The sequence below is a fragment of the Coffea arabica genome, chromosome 3e (genome assembly GCF_036785885.1).
Source record: "Coffea arabica cultivar ET-39 chromosome 3e, Coffea Arabica ET-39 HiFi, whole genome shotgun sequence".
Lineage (NCBI taxonomy): Eukaryota > Viridiplantae > Streptophyta > Magnoliopsida > Gentianales > Rubiaceae > Coffea > Coffea arabica.
Genome location: NC_092315.1, coordinates 8,344,864 through 8,355,402, shown reverse-complemented (window position 1 = coordinate 8,355,402; position 10,539 = coordinate 8,344,864). Strand labels below are relative to the sequence as shown.

The following is a 10,539-nucleotide window of genomic DNA, read 5'->3' as shown; positions in this document are numbered from 1 at the left end:
GAATTGACCTTTTGTCAAAAATGCTCTACTTAAGGTCGTCACTAAAAAGCACCGAAAGCCATTGTATATAACTATTTTACTGACAATAATTGTCGTCACAAATGTAGCTTAGATTTAGTGACAGTCTCTGTTGTGCCAAGGAGTTTTTATTTTCTATTTTGTGACAACTTTTTTTTGTCATTAGATAATTTCTCATTAGTGACAGCCTCCGAAGGTTGTCACTGAGCTTTGTTTTGAAGAGTTGAAATTAACCATTATGAATATAGCATTGTCATAGCAATTTCAACAAATTATAGTAGAACATTCAATTTGACAAAAGGCAAAATTCATGTAGAATGAAGCTACAAATTCATATATATGGCCATAAACATTTGTGAATTCATCAAAATAGAAGTTAACCAGAAATGTTGTGTCCCAAAACCCACATAATCAATTCAAGCACTAATGGCCAATATGCATCCTTCCCAAAAAATAGAGTACTAGCTTTCTAAACTAAAGCAAAGATTGCACCACCAATGTCAGACTTCAACCATCTCTATCATCATATCCAACAATCTCCTCGTGATCAATATCAAACTGGACTGCATTGAGAATAAAATATTATATGCATTAGAATAGACTTTAGTAAAAAAATATGCTATTACAACCTTACACAAGTTATCTAAGTACAAGAAACAGTTAAAAAGTTGTGTATTATCTAAGTACAAGAAGTTAACAAGAAGTTTATGATTATAAGGACTAGAAACTGACAATGAATTGAGTTTCATACCATCTACATGCCATTTTAAATGATTCACAAGCATTATATTGTGATATTGGATATCTTCTTTATTAAAAAACTTGTTCAAATCACATTATGAGAACATCTAACTTTTTGATTATCAAAGTAATTGACTTCGAGGCCTGGAACAGCAAGTACTTTTGTCAGTGGACAAGGTTAGATCATATTGGGTGAGTTTGCATTGCTCCATAGTTGAAGTGATTTTACTTGAGTTCTGTCCACAAACTCTTTGGTTGTCACAATGAAGTAATCTCAATTAGCCAATACGGCATAAATATCCACTTGTGAAAATACATAAGGAGTTCCTCAAAAAATAGGTAATTTTGGAAATTTACTGATTGTTGCTAAGTGTGGTTCCTAGCACAGATCCACAGATGTACTCTTAGTGCTAGCTATGGTCCATCCCAAATTCGATAATCAGAAGCAACTCCAATCTATTACTTACTCACACAACCATCTAACAATCACAGGACTTCTGATAGTCATCAAATAACTGATGTTCTACTTCATGTACTGGTCATATCACTTATACCAATATCACCAAATCCTTTAAGCAAACAAGAAAACAAAAACAGATAACCAGCATGATAGCTGTTTTGAAGACAAATTTATAGTAACAAGGTCGGAATTTGTTTACCTGCTTGGATGAAACATCGTATTCATCTTCCCAACCAGTACAGGCCTTCTCTGATGAAGAAATCTTCCGAGACTTATCCTTTAACTCTCTCTACGTGGCATCTCCTTGGAAGATGAAAGAACCAATGAGGGAGCAAGAAGAGAGAAGAGATTTGCAGCAGATAATGAGAAATGTATATTGATCTGGAAGGTTGCCAAAGAGAAAATCATTATTGTCAAATGACCAGGATAAATGTTTCTTGGTATACCACTAGGAACATGATAAAAAAGATACAAAGATAAATGTTCACAAGTAAATCTTGGAAGCCCTTGGTAAGTGTCTTGGCAAGTCACATAATCATACCTGACCTAAAAAATATCATTTCATTTTACTGGTCACAAACCCATAGCAAGTTGAGAGGCCAAAATGCCACACCTCAATATCGTAGCTCAGTGAATCACACTTGCTTACGATATATATACTGCCCAATATGTAATAGAAAGAGACCTCCCCAACAAGTGAAAAAAAGTAATCAGACATCAAGAAAATTGATTGCGAGTAAGTATTTGGGGTCTGGAGATTACAAAAAGGAGCTTACACAGTCATTCAAACGTTACTTACACTCATGATAGCAACAGACTGGCTGTATATTTCATGGCTAGAAACAGTAGCTAGTTTCAAGTACGAATTGGTACAAATGACCGTGATATCATGGACCAAAAGGTTTAAATTAAAAAAATCTTAAAGGTAGTTATGAGAATTAGAACAAGTCGTGTAGGTGCAACTAAAGACAAAGGACTTGATAAATAGACAAATAAAAAGAGATGGCCAAAAAGGTTCTTTCTGGAAAGATTACTGTAACTTTTTACAATTAGCTGCAATTTCAAATTGGAATGGTGAACTCCCTGCTACATCTGCCTACTCTGCCTATAAGCTGACTTTGACATGAATACTGAGCAAGTGAAAGAGAAACTGGACTTGGTTATGAAAATAACAGGACCTAACGATAAAGAGATCATAGCGATGGCAATTACTGCTAAAGCCAACCTAAATCCCAACTTTACAAAATAAAGAAAACCAAAGAATTCAATTCGCCAAGGATTCGAGCAAGGATATTGAGACTGAAGTACATATCCTTTCAGAATGCCCAAAAGCCTAATGGTCGGACAAATTTGTTAGCTCAGGAAGCTGCAAATGAACAAGATATGCTCAATTTACAAGAATGGGTAAGTGTGAATATGAAGGAAAAGCTAGAGATTAGGTCGGTGCTATCTGTTTCCTTTCTTTTAATTCTGGTAGCAATTAACTGGGAATGCTTTTGAATACTCATTTGCTTGGATAGTTGGACCATCAAACGTCAAAGCAGTAATCCATTCATTATATTTCTCCTAACCATTACTAGCAGGGGAAACTAGACTGCTAAAGCGTACACACAAATATGATGAACTAGTAAAATTCGTATCAACAAACTAGATTGCTCAACTAATACCGGTAACTAGTGTTCAAATTCATATGTCTAAATAATTCTGGCAAAAGGAATTACCCTTGCTCGCACTGATGAGGAAGAACCCATCTGGAGTAATTGGGCTGTAAAACAAATCCACAACTGGACGAGAATGACCATGGCAAACAAGGGGAACATCACCCTTTTCTTATCCATTACTTAACCGATCCAGCGAAAAAGAAAAAAAAATGAAAGAAAATTATAACTTTTGGGAGCAGCAATCATAAAAGTACATTTGGAAGTAGCAGACACATGGGATGAGAAAAAGTAAACTGCAAGTTTTCATTTAAAACAACCGTTTATATCCAACTCCACAAAAGGATGAAAAGCAACAATCTTTCTTACTTTTACCAAAAAACCAAATCAAGACTGAAGCGTTCACCTCTTAAAAATAACTCAGATTTCAGATTTTATGAAAAGCCAAAATGGATCAGCTCGTTCATTATTCTTAGCTATAAGAAATAGCACTTCCAAAGAGACCTGACGAATTTGACCAAATTTTGCTAGAACCCAAATCAAGATTCACAGCATTCTAGCCAAAAATCACTAACAAAGAATCAATTCATGAAAATCCAACAAATCTATAAGAACAGAACAGAAGGGATTCAAAACTTGTTGATGCTTAAATCAGAGACTAACAAGATTGAACCTAAAAACTAAATCTGACGAAACAGAGAAGGTGCAACTAGCCGTACCCACAAAAAATATATACCATGCATTGCAAAATCAGACACATAATATTGAAATTACCTCAAACTATACCTTCAATCCCTAACTTCTCATTTTTCCCAAGCTTCAAGCTCTAAACTCCAGCTTTCACCCAAATTTTCAAGCCCTAATTTTTTATTTCTTGCCACCAAGCCAGTGTAACAGCTGAATTAGGTATGTTGGTGGTGCGAACTTGATAAAGTTGCCTAAATTGATGACAATGGCAAACTTCAGTTCATGATGGATTTGGTAGTGCGAGCTTGAAAGAGAGGAGTTCATCTTCGGGGAAGTGAGAAGGACAAAGAGAAAGGGAAAAAGTGTCTGAAATTTTGGCTAAGTGTTTTGGACATAGAGTGCATACTAGTGAAGCAAACGATGTCGTTTCCTCAAAATTCCTTTGTCCGCCATGCCTCTTGAATTTTTTAGTTTGCCGCTCTTTGTTTTGTACGTATAAATAACACACATTCTTCCTATATAGATGCAAGAAAATCACACTTTGTTTGTCCTTACTCCTACCTCTCTCTTTTTTCTTTTTCTCATCTTTATGTAATTAAGTTTTTTTATTATTTTTTTTACTCTCAAGTTGTATTAAAATAATAGAATATGACAATTTAGTGTGTTTGGGCAAAATTTTTTTAACATTTTTAACTAATATAGGACTTTTCTAATTTATTATACAATAAAATAATTTACAAACTAAAAATGTTGTTAGAAATATGTTTATGATTTGAAAAAAATAAACATTCTTTTATCAAAATCTTTTTGGTACTCATTTTATGGTGTTATCAATTATGTATGACTTGCAGTCTAACAAACCAGAGAACCAAATTAGTTGATCGAACAATCAAAATAGTTTATATTCAGTTTTATTGTTAAATTCTACCATTGACTACCTCTATTTTTAGATTATCATAATTATTTATTTTCCACCATGTTGCCATCAAGATAAATAGGAAATGTATGATTTTTTTTTATATTTATAACAAATTATTGTTAAATTGTTACATTACTGCAAGTGATAAATGTACTTTTGTTCTTTTTCAAACATTTATTTTAATGTTTAATTTTGTTTAAAACTATTGTACTAGTATAGATTTGCAAGACAAAACTTAAGTTCTCAATAGTTAAAAAATTCATTACAGAGAAAACACAAAGTAGTAGTTGCAAAATGTGTATAAATTACAAATATTTTAATGTGTATAAATTACAGTTTATTTTAATGTTTAATTTTGTTTGAAACTATTTTACTAGTATAGATTTGCAAGACATAGATTTATGGGTAATTTCTTTTTTTTTCCTTTCACATATTTAATTTATGTTAAATACAAAACCTACCAGTTTCCCTTTCATAAAAATATTAGTGCAACACTTTTTGAATTTTACTTACAAACATTTATGTATTTAACATAAATTAAATGATTCAGAGTGAAATGCCCATAAAGAGCAGAATATTTGTTCATGTAATGGAGGAAACCCACAAAGAGTTGGTACTTTATGGGCCATTTCTTTTTTTAAAAAAATTTAATTTATGTTGAAAAGATAACCTGCCAGTTTTCGTTTTGTAAGAAATCAGTGTAACACTTTTTGAATTTTACTTACAAACATTTATAAATTTATCATAAATTATATGTTTGAGAGTAAAATGCCCATAAAAAGTTGGTACTTTGAATAGATAATGCTCATTTGCCCATAAACTACACTCCCTGAAGGCTATTTTATTAATTACTTTGTAGTACTTTGTTATTCCTTTGCTAATACTACTTGGCATGTAGTATAAAGGATAAATCTGGCATAAATTTCTTATTCCATTGATAAAAAGACCTGCCTGCCTTATAACTATTGTAATGAAAGATATATCTTTAGAGTTTATAACAAATTATTACTTAAGTTTGAGAAAATTATAAAATATTTATGCATAGTTTATCAAGATACCATTCGCAATTTCCTAATAAAAAAATAGGGGCTAAATTGTAAAAGCTAGGGTGCCATAATAGAAATAATAAAATTGGTGTATTACATATGGGGGTTAAATAGCAAAAGTTAGAGTGCCATAGTAGAATTAATGAAATTGGTGAATTACATATGGGGCTAAATTACAAAAGTTAGGGAGTAATAATAGAATTAAAGAAATCGGTGTACTACATATGGGGCTAAATTGTAAAAGTTAAGGTATCATAATGGAATTAATGGAATTTTTTACAACATTTGGGGCTAAATCGTAAAAGTTAGGGTGGCACAGTAGAATTAATGAAAGTGACTTAGAAATAAGTACTTTAAACAGTGACGATTAATTCTTGTCACTAAATCCGAATCGGTAGAGTGACAGTGACGATATAAGAAGTTGTCACTATATAGATCATTTTAGTGACAACGTTTTTCAAGGTCTCCTTGTCGTGACTAAGCAACCACGTTTTGTGACGACTTTTGTCGTCACTAGAAAATGTTGTCACTAATGACCATATTTCTTGCAGTGTAGTTTGTGACGAAAATAACGGGTCGTCACTAAACATTTAGTTGCTTTGATGCAATTGTGACAACTTTAGGTGTCGCGACTAAAGAAGCTCCTTTTGTGACGACTTATTGTCATCACTACAAAATATTGTCACTAATAACTTTTTTTTTAGTGATCAGTGACGACAACAAAAAGTCGTCCGTAAATAGGCCAAGCAATAGTGATGATGTTCTTAATGTCGTCACTATTGTGTGTTCTAAACACTCCCGCGCTCTTGCTAAATCTTGGCGGGAATTTACTAGTGACGACTTTTCAAAGTCGTCACAAATGAGTTGGCTCCCATTAGAGGTTTGTGACGAGTTAGAAAGTCGTCAATAAAGGATCCACTTTTGTGACAACTTTTTTTTGTCACAGAGAAAAGTTGTCACTGATGACCAATTTTCTTGTAGTGGTCACTTGTTTGGTAGCGGTTAAAAAATAATTTCTATCATCTTGGTTTAGATAATTATCTCACCAATTTTTTAACATTTTTGAGGATGTATATATTAATAATTGAACACATTCTCTATCCCTATGACCTTTACTTTGAAAGCACTTACTGCCATACTTATATTTTTAATAATTTACAAAATTTGATATTTGGTTAATCCCTGGGTATGTTCCACTCGTATATTGATTCTCCTGAATAATAATAACTTTGATGTAAATGAATCTTGTTTTGTTTGGTAATTTGAAATATCACTAGGTGTTTGGATTTCTTCTTTATCTGATATTTTGAATGGCTAGGTCCCACTTTATTGAATTAGACTACAAATTCCATAGCAATCAACTTCATTTTCTGAAGCAGGGTCTTGAGAAAATTCCACTTTTTCTCCATCAATTTGGGATAGAGTATCGATCAATTTTTTCTTGAAATCTTCTTCACTGGTATTGACTTCCATAATTCATTGAAATCTAATTTTGGTAGTAAAAAATTCTTGATTTTTGTTTGTTCTGGTTTGAGAATCTCTCGTTGCATGGGATATTTTATTTTTTTTACCAAGTCCCACCATTTTATTTTGAATTGTCTGGTAAAAATATCAATCTCTTGGTAGATAACCTTGTCAAAATTCCAACAAAATATCCATGAAATCCTATTTTTGATGGAATAATGAAGTAATATTTGGTAGTCCACATAGTTTTTGAAAGTTGGATCCTTTTCAAAGAGCTTGAAGTCTTCTTGAAGGTTAATTGGCATAATCTTTAGATTTCTGCCAAAAACTTTCCACTATATATAGAACCATTGTAGGAAATCATGGGTGGTAGTTGGAAGTAATTATAATGAACCATGAATGGGAAAATGGTCTAAAATAAAATATATGACACCAGGCTTTGATATAATTGATGAGCGCGAGGTATACATATTACAATTAACTCATCCACAGTCAATTAGGTGTTTGGATTCTCCTGAATAATAATAACTTTGATGTAAATGAATCTTGTTTTGTTTGGTAATTTGAAATATCACTAGGTGTTTGGATTTCTTCTTTATCTGATATTTTGAATGGCTAGGTCCCACTTTATTGAATTAGACTACAAATTCCATAGCAATCAACTTCATTTTCTGGAGCAGGGTCTTGAGAAAATTCCACTTTTTCTTCTCCATCAATTTGGGATAGAGTATCGATCAATTTTTTCTTGAAATCTTCTTCACTGGTATTGACTTCCATAATTCATTGAAATCTAATTTTGGTAGTAAAAAATTCTTGATTTTTGTTTGTTCTGGTTTGAGAATCTCTCGTTGCATGGGATATTTTATTTTTTTTACCAAGTCCCACCATTTTATTTTGAATTGTCTGGTAAAAATATCAATCTCTTGGTAGATAACCTTGTCAAAATTCCAACAAAATATCCATGAAATCCTATTTTTGATGGAATAATGAAGTAATATTTGGTAGTCCACATAGTTTTTGAAAGTTGGATCCTTTTCAAAGAGCTTGAAGTCTTCTTGAAGGTTAATTGGCATAATCTTTAGATTTCTGCCAAAAACTTTCCACTATATATAGAACCATTGTAGGAAATCATGGGTGGTAGTTGGAAGTAATTATAATGAACCATGAATGGGAAAATGGTCTAAAATAAAATATATGACACCAGGCTTTGATATAATTGATGAGCGCGAGGTATACATATTACAATTAACTCATCCACAGTCAAGTTTTACATTTATAAATTTCTAAATACCCCACACGCGATTTGTCGCAAGTATACGAATCGTTTATTGAGTATAGGGGTATTAGGTGTCGATCCCACAGGGAAAATTCTCAATTACCGGTGGTATTCAAACTCCTTTATTATTTAGACTATCACAAGTACAAGAAATTAAATCTACACTATAAAAGTAACAAAAATACAATAGAAAGCTCCTACAGGTATGGAATTCCTTTCTACTATTGCAAATGAAATTACCAGTTAATTGAATGCTATTATCTTGGCTAGTTATGGTGTAATTTCCTAATATATATGAAACCTACTTTCGTAATGAATCAACTATACTTGCAACTAAGCCATACCTACTCTCGTGATTGTGAATTAATTATAAGTTCATTTCTTCTATGAAATTACATGAAACAAATCACTTAAGCCACAAAGGTGCACCTCTTCTCTCGTGAGTGTACTCCCTAGGTTTATCACTTTCTTGAACTAGTATTAAATCCCAATTCTCATTGCAAACTTAACACCTTAAGATTATCATAATTAATGGCCGGTTAATCATGATTAGAAAAGCAAAAGTGATAAATAACTTGCTCAAAATAATACCATCAAATAACCAAGTAAATATCACTAGCAAGATATCGAAAGTTCATCCATAACTCTAGGCATAAACTTTAACTAAACATAATAAAAACACAAATCCAAACTTGTATTATTGCTAAACATGAAATCAAATACAAGAGAAAAAATAGTAGAAGAGATATCACCCTTGTCACATGAGATCAACCTCTCCATCTTTGCTCCTCAATCTTCATCCAAATCTAACTATAAATACAAGAAGGATAACCTACACTAACTATACTATACTACTCTAACTAATGAACTAAGAAAAACTAGTGAAGACTACATTTTTAATGAGTTTCTCTAGCCTTTCAAAATTGTTAAAATGTCCTCCAAAAGCCCTATTTATAGAGGAATTCAAGAGCCAAATAAGTTATTTCTAGTTGTTATTTTTGACTCTTGAAACTCCCATGAGTTGTTTCTTCAAATTCCACACTCTTCTTGATCAGATACAACCAAAATCACTAGCTGGAATTGAGCTGGAAAAGTTGTGTGAAAGCAATACAAGTTGATGAGAAAGTTGCAGAAAACAGGGGAGAATACGCGACCTCAGGAATACGTGACTTACGGTCGCGTATTGATAGCTCGCGTTTTCATTTATGCGAATTTAGCACCATTTCAATTGATATTTTCTCAATGATGGAGGCTGAACTAGCTCTTGTGCAAAACATGAAAGTTGTAGCCCTTTGAGTTAGCATTCCAATGCCTTAACAATCATCCAATTTGAAGCTCTGTAGACCAAGAAACGACCAAAATATCCTAGACTGGTCAGAGCTCTGTTTCAGCTTTCGACAACAGAGTTGCACTTCTGTATTTCGACTTTTTGACAAGGAAAACGACTGAACTGGACTTTGATGTATTCATAGAAAATGTAGATCTATATCTTAGTTTCAAAATAGTTCACGAATCACCTCAATCCAATGCTTGTAACTCAAGATATTACTGAAATACCACAAGGTATCAAAGCTGGAAAACTTGCATTTCATCTCTAGCACTTCATATTCTCTTTTTATCACTTCAAACCATCAATAATCATTCAATTATCTTCTCAATTCACTCCATTTGATGATTGAATCCTTAAACCTACAAAACATGAAGTTTTCACCATTAAAATCCATAAAAATATAGCTTTCATACTTTAAACCGCAAAATGCATATTTTCACTAGAATCATAGTTCACTATTATAAAACTAAAAAAAATACACCAAAACTAACTAATAAAACACACTTAAAACACGTAAAATATGCACTTATCAATAATCATGATAAGTATAAACAACTGGTTTGAAAGGAATATTAAATTGGATTTGAGTTTGATATCCTGTGACAGGCCACTTTTCTAGTTTAATAATTTTTTTAAATTTTTATTTTTTTAAATTTTTATTTTGTGGTATTTGGCTTATTCTTCTAGGGTTTCTTCTGGAAACCATTTCAAAAGTTTAATAGAATCGGTTTCTAGTAAATTTTGTTCAAAGAATTTTCTGGTTTTGAAAAGGGTTTCGGAAAAGTAGAGTAGGTTTGGATGGAAATAGATTTGAATCGGTTTAGCTTAGATTTTATTTGCAAAAAAAGGTTCAATTTCTCCAAAATATGCCTCATCTTGCTTAGAGAAATAATTTTGGCAGTAAAGAGATTTAATAACTTGAACTGGTTGGAAATCAGGA

The 10,539-nt window shown here is 32.2% G+C and overlaps 1 long non-coding RNA gene across 1 annotated transcript; it reads right to left on the bottom strand.

Annotated features, from left to right (window-relative positions):
• Positions 1-331: 331 nt before the first annotated feature.
• LOC140038634 (uncharacterized) lies at positions 332-2,772 on the bottom strand. Its single transcript, XR_011842209.1, has 2 exons — positions 1,419-2,772; positions 332-581 (listed from the first exon to the last, which is right to left on the bottom strand). It is a non-coding gene; the product is annotated as an uncharacterized lncRNA (long non-coding RNA).
• Between the last annotated feature and the right edge of the window lie 7,767 nt (positions 2,773-10,539).